This window comes from Teleopsis dalmanni, chromosome 1 (assembly GCF_002237135.1).
Source record: "Teleopsis dalmanni isolate 2A chromosome 1, ASM223713v2, whole genome shotgun sequence".
Classification (NCBI taxonomy): Eukaryota; Metazoa; Arthropoda; class Insecta; order Diptera; family Diopsidae; genus Teleopsis; species Teleopsis dalmanni.
In genome coordinates, this window is record NC_051846.1 from 4,861,524 (window position 1) to 4,872,122 (window position 10,599).

Sequence of the window (10,599 nt, forward strand, 5' to 3'; positions counted from 1 at the left end):
TTTGTGAGCTTTTGAGTGTTTTGCTGGCGTAATTATATTTTGCTTGAGCTCATGTTTTTGCGAACGAAACCGAAGTTACAACAAAACAAAAATGATAAAAAAAAGAAACACAAAATAGTGTGTGTACCATTCTAGCAATGCGTAAGAGTACATTACAGCCGATCAGGAGGTGTGAAGGCAAACAGAAACCATGAATTCAAGAAACCATGAAGTGTGACTAAAAAAGCCGGCTGACGCCTGGTGACGCCTGGTGTTGCAGTGCAGTTTTGCTTTTGTTCTAGTTGTTGCTGCTTTTGTTTTTGTTTTTATTGTTAGTTTTGTTTTTGTTTTTGTTAGGGGAGCACTCTGTAGATATTTTTAAAGTTTCAAAGCTGCGTTATTCTAGACAAAAATTGCATCTCAGATGCTTTTTTTATGCGTAGTAGTTGAAAATGTTTTGGTTTTGCGTTCAGTTAAAGCAAAAGTTTTGTTTTTTTAAAAATACGCACTTTTTTTTGGTTATGCACTTGAATGTAGTTTGCACAATTTTTTAATGCTGTGGGGACGCTGCACTGAATGCGGGCGCGACCAAATTAAAATTTTTATTATAAAAAATTTGTTTGTCTTGTTTCCGAGTTGAATGACCTTTGATGCTTATTAATGTTTATCTGCGTTTTAATTATTTTGCATTCATTTAATTTTACCTTCTGAAGTTGTTTTTTCTTTTCGCCGTCAACCTTTTGTTTAGAGCTTTGAAAAGCTATAATTTTGCTAAATTCAAAGAAAGAAATAATATACTTTCTTTCAAGCAATTTTGACTTTTTATCGCACTTTATATAACATAAAAGATTTTCGTTTCTTTTAATAAGATTTTTAATGTATTATTCACAGTATTTTTTATTTAATTGTTTTTGAATCGACACTGCAAAATATAAAATTTTCTATTTCGGCTGCAAGCCTTTTTAGCTACACACGTGCGCGCCGCCACTTCCGATAGCGTCTTTTTAAGAACTGCCAACAATTTTTTTTTGCTATTCAGGGTTTTGCTGAGCTGTGCAAAATTATAAAGCTTTCAGTGCGCACTTGAATTTGCTGCAGCTTTTTGACAACAGTTATAAAGCTTTCAAGTTAAGCTTTATACAGAACTTGCAAATGCCTTGAAAGTTTTTTTCTCTAATATGGATATGACTCTTTTGTCAAAGGAATTTTTAAAATGCTTGCAATTCAATAAATATATTTTTTTGCGGATTTTCGCGTATTTAGTGAAAAAATGTAAAGTTAAAAAATGCACAATAGTACGTAAGGAACTTTTAGTAAACGTACGGAAAAATAAAATCAGTCGCCATTTTTAATTTCATGAGAGGTCTAGAACGCATGTGAAACTGGTAATAATTTCTGGTACATATTTGATTTGTTAGAAATTATATTTTTATTATTAAAGAGGACAAAATTTTTAGTTAAAAATTGTTTGTATGAATATTATTGTTTTTTTATTTCATACTTAGGACGTGTGCGAGTTAAGCTAAGTTGCGTTCTAAATGAGGGAAATTCTAAAATGAGCCGATAATGTAGTGATGTGTCGATACGTGTTGATAAATGGCTAAATGTGTGCAGTGCAAAAAATCCCAAAAAATCTCCCATTTGGTTTAGCATCAACTTAGCCTAACTCGCACACGACCTTAGTATAAAAATATTAATAATCTTATAATAGTTATAACTGAGGTAAAGTAAATTAAAATTTCATATGGATTTTTTGCATTGCACTTATGTAAATATTTATATATTTATTTATTGCACTTTTTTATTATTTTTAGTTAAAAGTTTTCATATTTATTTATATATTTATTAAACATATTATGAAATTTTCACAATGGTAACACCTAATTTACTTAATTTTTATCTAATTTAGCCTACTCAAAATTCTCGTAAATACCAACATTCGCTGCTATAGCGACATAATTTACTATTTCTCTCAATTTACCATCAATTTACTCGAACTCGCACACGTCCTTAGTAAAAAAAAATAATAATAATTTTATAGTAGTTATAAAATTTATGTAAATTATTATTTAAGAAGACAAAAGTTTGTAGTTAGGAATTAAATTTGTGGCTTATAAATAACAAGCATATAATTATTTGTTATTATTAATATTAATAATTTTATTTTGAATTTATTTTGTTAATATATTATTAATGTATTGTTAATTATGAGTATTTCATAAAAGCAACAAAACGTTCATCATATTGATTAAAATTTATTAAAAGCTATTAGAATCCATAATATTTTCAAAAAAATACTAAATAATAACAAAATAATTTTCAATAAAACACAATTAATGTACACATAAAATTAAAACGATATCTAATGAATTATTTTAGAAATAATTCTAAAGTTCTAGAAAGCGAGCTTTTATAATAAAAATTTTATAGTATTATTAACTTATATATAAGAAAAATATTTGTGAAAATATGGCCTCGGTAGCGCAGTAGGTAGCGCGTAAGTCTCATAATCTTAAGGTCGTGAGTTCGATCCTCACCCGGGGCATTGCTTTTTGCTATTTTTTTTTTTGAAGTTTTTTTTTTTTTTTATAAATAAATTAACAGATTTGATGGTTAAATTAAACATATATCAAATTTTACAATATTTATGAGAATGTAATTAATCTTTAACTTAAAATTTTAAATTATTTTTAATAACAGCTTTGTGTTAATGTTCAATTGTTAACTTGAATAAAAAAAATATTATTAATTAATATTGTTAAGTAGCCATAAGTCAGTTAATACAACCAATGAATGTAGATAAATTTATTACACATACAATATACATATGTATGAAATAGTTTTTTTAATAATATTCTAAAATTTTTTATTGTTTTTTATTTTGTTTTTAATTCAAATACATACTAAGAATGATTTAAAAATTAATCTCAAAATTTATTACAGATTAAAAATGTACATATCAACATAGTTTATTATGACTTCAATTAAACTAGATACTTTTATCATATATTTTTCAATCTTGTCTTGGTTAAATGTTTTTATATTTAATGCACTAAAAATTATTTCCATCATCATAAATTCTACTAAAAATGCAACATTTTTTGTTGTATCTTTTTTACGTTTGTCAGTTGTCTATCAAATTATTAATAATTTTATATCGGCTGCTGTATCTCAAAGATACAATCAACTATTAAAAAAAAAGATTCTAATATATCATAAATTTTAATGGCGCTTATTTATTTTTTCATGCCGTATTTAAATTTATATCTTTTTTTGAAGCTTTACTACATCAAATGATTCTTTTGATTATTCCATAATTTTTTGTATGATTTTTGCAATTAAGGAAAAATTGTCGTAATGGTTGTGCCACTAAAAATACAAAAAAAAGCAAAAAATCGTTAAATAGGCGCTATGGCTTTGGTGTCAGTTATGGTTTTTTATCTATAAAGACTTGATTAAATGCAATTGATAGACAGACAGATATTAAACTTTATGAAGTGACTATTTGTTAAACTACATTCATTGGTTTGTTGATTTATGTTAGCAACATTTAGTTAGAAAAATGATTAATTGGATAAAATCAAGCTAGAAGTCTCAAGGATACCACTAACCTAGCTGAAGTAGTCGTAAAAATATATTTAATTGTTCTCATATTTATGTAATTGTGCTAACATTTGTTACTATTTTTACATATTTTATTAATTTTAATATTCTTTCTTACTTTTTGTCTTGAATATAATTTTAGAATTGCGCTCACAGTTTAGGTTACCTTACATCTGTTTGACGTCAGGGAACTGGCAAAAGCTAGGTAGATAGTTGAAGTGGAAAGAGTAATGAACAATTTTGATATCATATTCCTCGTAAATGTGGGTAGAATGATGGGCATATTAGAACTAGCCGGAGATATTGAAAAATGCAAGTATATGACAGGGCATTTAATTCCAGTAACCCGTTAGAACAGATAATAATTTAGATGCCTCTGATTTATTTCTGTGCTTGTACATTCTTAAACAAATAAAAAAAGAAGAGAATTCAAATAGCCAAGTCTTAACAAGTGTAATGTAACTAAAAATATCTATAACTCTCCCAAAAGAAACTCATCAATTTATAATCAGTCTCTCTCAAAAGGACTGCAGAGCAATGATAGGTACAGCGACACTGTCTCTTAAGGGCACACGTCCACAATGTGGTCTTAGCGAAAAACAATAATGGCAAAATCTGTAATATACTTACATAGATAGTATACTATATTATTGTGTAATATAATTGCACTAATAGGATGTTTTAATACAATCCATTACCACAATCTAATCTTAAACAGACATAGTTAAACAGGAAATGGTGATAGTTTCTAAGTTTGCAAAGAAAGCCAAAATATTTTGTTAACTACCTCAAAAAATAAGATGTTATTGTAATAGAATTGAATATCTTTGGAAACCAACGAACTCGCCTTCAGAATGAATATGTAACCCTTAATAAGGCTATATCTCCTAATCTTTAATTGGTATCGCTAAGGACTCTAAGGTCTATGAATGGTTTCTTGACAGCAACTAACTCAAACTATCCAACTATGTTTTTGGAGAATATCTCCTCTGCGTTGACTCGTTGAAAACCATTATACCTATAGATAATTTCAAACCAGCCTTCTCAAAAAAGTCTAATTCAAACCGTGCTAAAATCTAATGTAAAAAGAATAAAAATAAGAATAGGTATGTAAACAATACAGAAAATAGGTCGTAATGAGAATATTTTAAATTCAAAGACTTAATTTTATATCAAGTGAATTATATTATCTTGCTTTCTATTAAGTATTAATTAAAGTGAACTATTATCCGTCTTCAGATTTTAAAATTCATAAGTACTTTTTATTTCCTTCCATTGTTCAGATTTTATACTAATATCTTCAGAATGAAAGAAATTAGATTAAGAGCCAGGCATTTAGCAGAGCGGGATTGATTCAGGAGCTAAAGCTACAACACATCGATACTACTGAAATAATTCATAGAACTACGTTTACATATATGCACAATACATTATTTTTAAAGAATTTCTATTTTATCTTACTGAAGTCAGGATTTCAGCAAATACTGACATATGACTATTGAGAGAGTTTGCCTTCGATATTTTAATAATTTAATTTTAGTTGTATTTTTTTTTTCTCAACGAATATTAGATAAATGTGTCCTTTCTGAACGAGACATATATCGGGTTTCATTAAAAATCTTCTCTCCGGTTGAAGCTAGGAATAGAACAAAAGGTCTAGTAAATATTTTCTACTACATTGCGGTCCTAGATAAGTGTTTTCTAAAGCTAATTCTATAGCGACTCTTATTATGTTTGTAATCTATAATTGAATATGCGTAAAATACTCACTGTATTATATATATTTAATTTCTTAATTACAAACACTGAGCATACAAATTTATTAAGAATATAGTCCTACTAACCATAAATAACATTTAAGCAGTATTAACCTTAGCAATCCGGTACTAAGCAGAAACTTCAATGAACTGCAATATACATACTGGTACAGCTTAGTAAATAATATGTAAAATACGTAAAGTATTAATTTTGATCCATTAAAATTTCAAGTAAGCAAAATATTTTCTCATACATATTTATGTAATTAATTACAGAGTTAACAAGTTCTTAAGAAAAGATCAGACCGTACACTAGAGTCCACATACGAGTAAACAATCACATTCACAGAGAAGTGCGTCGCGCTGAAATTAGCATGACTATCTTGTCTTGGATCAAGTACAGCCACAAACTGCACGCATACAAAATGGAGCAAAACGTAATTAAAATGCGTAAAAACTGCAATAAACAAAACCATTCACTAATCAGTACCGCCGATCAAGTGGAGGCACTGCTAGTATTAATTGTCAACAGACAAGTGAACAAATGCGGCTAGCAACATTTGACATTTGGCAAATGCAGATCTGCGCCTGCAGCATTTTAAGTGTCTCGTTAATGCAATCTATCTACGCGCTTCAAATGAAAATTATGGCATATCGTTCATTATGCATACATAATTTCGGATTTAGACAAATAAAAATACCTTCACAACACCCTATATCCCTATAGATATATAGTTTTATTTCTATAAATTCCTAGGGGCTGACAGTTAAAAGCAATTTTTTAGATCCGGTTATTATTATTTTGTCTTACCTAGATACTTCCAATCAAATTTATAGAATCATTCTTTTATCTTCCATTATAGACGTAAGGATAAACCCACAATTGTCCAGAATAATTTTATGTTTATATATATAAATAATGTCTCTATTGCCTCGCTATAATAATTATTTAATAAATAAGATGGATTTAATATTTAATAAAATACTAAATATTACTTAAATATATTGTTAAGTTGGGAAAATAAGTAATTATCGATACATATAAGAAAACGATGTTTATCATACATATGTAGTTGATATGTAGCAGTGGTATATACAAGTAGGATTATAGTATTTAGGATCTTAGTAAGTAGGACCTTAGGTATTTCGGAACTTCTTTCTCTAAATATGTAACCATCGTCGGAATGGTGTGCCCAATGCCCTAACATTAATGTGTAGTATACGGTCTAAAACACCCCCTCTTCGGCGAGACCTTTTAGGCCTCCAATTAGCATAATTTCTGGTTCTACTTTCTAGGCATAATTTTGACGCTTTGAAGACTCTATTGTTCACCAGCTCTCTGGGTTTGCTCTCATCATTTCCACTATAATTTCGGGATTTCTGGTCTATTATCTCTTTTCTAAATGTGTGTCACCTATTATCGTAAAAAAGGTGTTTTACGTCATCATTGTATTCATCACCATAAATACACCCGACTGCAAATCCGCCTTTCCCATGCAGTCGAATAGATCCGCCTTTCCCATGCGGTATGGATACAAAAATATATATGTCCGGTCAGCATCTGTGTGAGATAGTAATTTGTGTCTACCGATTTTCGTTTGAGCCAGGTGATTACATTTGATATCAGTCCATTATCTTCCTATATTGGTACATACGTCAGTTATCTTTCGACAAACTAAGACTTCAAAGGGAAGTATATCATTCTCAAGGAAAATCACTTCAAGATAGTGACTATCTGAACATTGCGTATTAAAGTATATTATGTTTTTGTCTAATTCTGTAACTGAGAAATAAATTTAACATACCGAGAGCTGGAATGTGTACGGTGTGAATATTGTGATATGAATTCACATCAGAAATGTAGATGTGGTTAATGATAGTTGGATTTTGACTAGACACTTCAACAACGCTGGTGGCATAATGTTGACATGTCAATGTATCGATCAATTCAACACGATAGAACAGCTGTAAAAATATTAATAATTGTGATTTTTGCAAGTAAATATAAAATTATGCAATATTCATAATAAAGAATATAGTTTACAATAATTATTCTATATGGAAAAAAAGTGGAGCATAAATAACAAAATGGTTTTTATATTACTTATGTTATTGTTGGCAACGTGTCAATCCAAATTTGATGAATGGTTTCGACCTAATTTCACTAAATTATTATTATATTTTATTTAAAATCACATTTCATAAAGTAATTCAAGCATGCAGAGAGATATATATAAATACACCTACGTGCTTTATAATATCTATTCTATATAAATACGGTGTGTCTTATTAATAATAATAATAGTCATTCAGTATATCCTTTTGAAATTTTAAAATGAAATTAAAAAAAGAAATAAACCCTCATTTGGAATGATTCAAAAGTATTTTAGCAATATTTGTATAAATTTGACTGTATAAGTCAAAGATATTGAACAGCTAGATGATCCAAATAAGATCACTTCTTAAGATATGGTAAATAAAAATCGTGATTTAGTGATAAATAAGAGTGCACGAGTTCGTTGATGTAGTAAAAATGTCCAATTAAGTCGTTCATAACATTTTGCAACAGTATTTTCATTGGGAAGAGTTATTCGCAAGGTGAATACCGCAGTCATGAAGCACAAGTTTTCTCAATTTTTGTTCGACTATCTTAATGATGACCAAACCAATCCCAACATTATTCATTTCAACAGTAATCATTTTTACCCAGAAGGTTGATTGTACCGGTAACCAAATCTACCCATAATGTTGCTCTCACCCCACCATCTGCATCAAACACAGCCTTCTCCATTATAGTACTGATATTCGTATGTTCTGAATTAGATAATTTTAGCTAAATGTTAAATATTAAATTCATATAAGCTATATCCATATTTTAAATTCAAATCTTCAACTTCGATTTTGACTACTGCAATAAGATTTCAACCGCAGATCCTTTATGGACTAAGGACTGGAACCTATTCTACAGATCATTCTTTAGAACTGGTTTTAGTGAAACATCTATCGGCTTTATACAAAAGGCATCCAAAATATTTTGTTGGTTTTAAAGAATTTTATTTTTTTGAAAGTATGAATTAAATTTGGAATAGCGTTGTATATGATAATGCTGTAAAAAACAATCTTGATCAAGGCGGAGCTACACGAACTGTCGAAACCATGGTTAATGATGGGGATGATAATGCTGTTTGTTTGAAGGACTTACAAAGTACTAATCTATGATAAGCTATTACTGACTGATAAAAAATCAAATCATTTATATGCACATATATATATATATATTTAATTAATAAAAACAAAGATTTTATTAAATACTTCTCAGTACGTTTGTTTACAGCTCACTTTTTGTTTGTTTACATTTCATAAAATAAAACATACGACAAATATTTCAAATTTTGGTAATTTCCCTTGTGGGAAATATATTTTTAAGGGTTGCATTCGACATTTTTCTCTTTAAATGAGTTGATTTATTTATAATAAGCTCATTTATATGAAAGTTTTTTGTATGGCACATTATCCTCATTAGCGGTCTTAATGATCAAAACATCCTAAATGAGAAGAGTGGTGACATGATATAAGGTTCCACACTTACAGAAAAGAACGCTTGTTCTGTTTAATTATATCAATGTTATGTCATATATATTTTTATAGTAAAATTGACAATATTTGACAGCAATTATTTGAAAAATTTGAAACCTTGTAGCAACAAATCAATATTTAGAACGATCTCTACAATTTTCTCTCGTTGAAAACTATTTGCATTAGCTTTTCGAAGATAAAAGTCCAATACTCTACAGGCAAGAACCAATCGATCTGGTACGATCTAATACGAAATATTTGGATTTATTTAAAATAAAATGAAATAATATATAAAAAAATGATAAATTTTTATTAAAAAACGCCTGGCACTTTTTACAACCCAGTACACCCAATTTTATTTTCCTCACACTTCGATGATGAAGAAAATACTATATTGTTAATCTAAAATAAATAATTCATAAATATTAAGTGCAATGAAAACATATTTGAAATTAAAGGATAAAATTTATGTGACAGCTAATATAAAATAAAATACTTATACAAGGTTACTCATATGACTTATAGGTTTATATTGTACATATATAAACTGAATCATAACACTCATAAATATAAAAATTAAAGGTTCAAGTTTTTTGAATTCCAATAAAACTTCTAAGCCCATTCTTAATGAGTTATTGGATGTTGGGCAAAAAAAATTATTTATGTCTTCGGCTTTGTCAACGGTTGACAGTTTGAAAATTGTTATGCAAACTTTTCAGAACTTAAATTTATGAATTTATGCGGCATTGGGTGTTGAACGGCCCTAGGCTAAAAATTCTTATTAATTCAGATACATGTAATGAAAAATCAAATTTTCATTTCATATCGTAAACGTAATAAAATGAAATCCAATGCATAAAGGTATAAAGGTCTATTATGCACGGAGCCAGCTTTGCCACTTTTAGTAATAAAAATTGTGGCAAATTGCAATGATCAGAAACCGACTAGTCACAATTGTGATTGATGACTTTAATTTGACAGTCTGGTCAAATTATGATCTGCAATTTAAGTAGAAAATCATTTAATGTATTTCATATATTTATCTATTTAACATCAAAATAAGATATAAGCTCTCAGTCGAAATAAGTGTAGACTCATGAGAAAAATATGGGTCAAAATAGTTAAAAATTATATGCACTCCGATTAGGTTTGAAATTCGTCAATTAAATTGATATGATTTTTATTGTTGGTTTAAAAATAACAATAAAGCAAAGTGAACATTTCGGTAGACATACACTTAAACCCTAATTTAGGAATGTACAGACTTGATATGCGACTTTAGAAAAACTTTGGACGAATTCTAGTTTTTTTAATGAAGAACAAATTAAAAATCATTAATCATAATTTAAACATTAAAACAGTTCAGCTTAATAGTTTAATTGCTAGCTGTCAGTGTAGATATCAAATTTTTGTCTACATAATATTTCAATTTTTTGTAATGGGAAAATTAAATTCATAAATAAGCATTATAATTAAGCATAAATTCATTCCATACAGATATCAAAAAATAACAATATATTATATACAAAGAAGCGTCCATAGTGCACTGAGCAAGTAGGGACTAGAGACACACAATTTTTTTCTGTAAGGCATTTACTTATTTTATTAATCGTGACTTATACTTTAGTTCTTTAATAATATTATTAAAGAAGAAACATTTAATTAGAGAATGAAATAAAGGTAA

General features: G+C 28.3%; 1 non-coding gene across 1 annotated transcript; it reads left to right on the plus strand.

Annotated features, from left to right (window-relative positions):
* The first annotated feature begins 2,451 nt into the window (after positions 1-2,451).
* On the plus strand, positions 2,452-2,524 carry Trnam-cau. Its single transcript has one exon. It is a non-coding gene; the product is annotated as a tRNA-Met (tRNA).
* The last annotated feature ends 8,075 nt before the right edge of the window (positions 2,525-10,599 follow it).